Here is a 2,062-nt window from a genome sequence, read left to right on the forward strand (position 1 = left end):
CCCCCATCCCCACACCTACAATGGAAAGTATCTTGTAGTGAGAAATAATTGCTAGAGCTGCTGGCAGCAAAGTAATGATGACAGCAGGGGACAGAAAGTTGGGGTAGGGAATCTGGGGGACAGAAAGGCCATAAAAGGGGCTGGGGGAAGAGGAAGCAGAGGAGAGGTAGGATGCAAGTAAAGCACAGATCCCTCAGGGGCTCTTAGAGCTGCCCCATTACATCATAGAGAAGGCCTGTAAATATGACATAATCACCAGGAACAGCTGCAGTTTGACTCAGCAGCTCCCAAGAGCCTGGGACTTTTTCTGGTCCTGGTCCTTCTCCACGCTGTCTGCCTTCATCCCCTGGCAGAGCCCATTTGTCACAGCCCCGCTTTATACTCTCTCCCTCTCTCAGCCGCAGCCAGCAACCCTGTCCTGATCCCAGTAGCTGTAGGATAGAAAGGACGGATCTACTTCTATTGCCATTATAAAAGCATGATTAATGCAAGTGACTGAAGGTTTATCGTGCCACTGACATTTGGAGTGAGGTTAGTTAAAGAAGAATAAAGAACCTATATTGGTGGTCCTGCTATAAATAAAGTTAGAATAAACTTCTGTGCATAGGTCAGGACTACTAGTACACCCACCAACCACTGACTGCCAGCAGTGTCACTGGAAGTGTCAGTGTCACAAAAGATCCTTATTGACAAAAACCTTTTCATTGCTTTGCTTGTCATTTGGAGGACTGTTAGTTCTGTTAATAAAGTAACGGTGTTCACAGAATATATCTGAGTTCCCTTAAGGCACTTGACTTGGTACCAAATAATAGAGACTTATCAAAGAGCAAGCTAGATTTACAGACTAGTGTCCAAGGGTTGCCACTGATGGTTATTAATATGGTATAAATGAGCTGAGACCTTTGGGACTCAGCTCATGGGCCAAAACTGTTTAATAGTTTTACAGTTGTGACAATTGTACAAAATCTGTGGTAAAGTTTGCTGCTGATAAAAAAGTTTGTTTTGCTAACAGATAATGAAGACAGATTACCATGGCAGTAATTTAAATTGCTTTCTTAAAAGATACCAGCCCAGAAGTGTTTTAATACAGTTAAATACTTAAGGTGATATTGGTTTGGAGGAAATAATGACACAAATTGTATTTATGGATCAAAGGCCTGGATTCTGGCGAGGACCTAACAGTAGAAAGCCACCCCAGCATAAACTCTCAAACAATGCTGTATGTAAAGAGATAATGTAGTCTTTGAACATATAAGGGGAGAATTGCATAAAGCAAGGAAGTGATGCCAACCTTGTCCCCATACATAAGAATGCCATAGGCTCGTGTCTGGCAGCCAACCACCCCAGCAGCCCGCGCACCATACCTAGCACAACCTAAACACAATCATGTGGCATTTACTGCCCACAAGCTTCGCACCTCCTCAGCACGCCCCACAGGTTTGAGCACCCCAGTCTCCTTTCCCTTCTGCCCACCCTGAGCCTGGTAAAGGCTACTCATCTGCAGCATCACCCCCTGCAGACCTCAGAATCTTGGTGTTCTGCTCCCCAGCAACTGCATGCTCCAGAATGAAGCTGTTGAGTAGCTGGAGTTTAGGGAAAAAATCGTGAAGGGATGGCACTAAGGGCACTGCCTCACAGTGGCACAGGGAAGGGGGGCACAAAGCATCCTCACGATGCCAGCAGATGACGTTTAGAGACACAAACCCTCAAGCTGCACTAATTCCTTAAACCTAAATGTGTTAAGAGTCTTCTTGTAGATGGCAGTTTCATGTGACTTTTCATAGGATTATATATATATATTTATACAGCATGAAAGGCTCAAGCGATATCCAGGGAACCGTTCAGGTGCCTGTCACAGACAGAGGGCCCAAGACCATCACCAGGGCCTTGGACCAAGGGCACACCTCGTATCCTTTAGAGGATTCGAGCATTTGGGGAATGTATCCCGGGGCTTCGAGCACAACTCCGGGACGGGACGGGACGGGACGGGACGGGACGGGACGGGACGGGACGGGACGGCGGGCCAGGCCAGGCTGTTCCCTCAGGAGCGGGGCTGCCGGAG

The 2,062-nt window shown here is 47.1% G+C and overlaps 1 protein-coding gene across 1 annotated transcript in view; it reads left to right on the forward strand.

The window, feature by feature from the left end:
• Nucleotides 1–2,062, forward strand: part of SLAIN2 (SLAIN motif family member 2) — a 44,305-nt gene that overhangs the window by 2,799 nt on the left and 39,444 nt on the right. The window lies entirely within an intron of this gene.

This window comes from Athene cunicularia (genome assembly GCF_003259725.1).
Source record: "Athene cunicularia isolate RWA chromosome 4 unlocalized genomic scaffold, athCun1 chr4_part1, whole genome shotgun sequence".
NCBI lineage: Eukaryota > Metazoa > Chordata > Aves > Strigiformes > Strigidae > Athene > Athene cunicularia.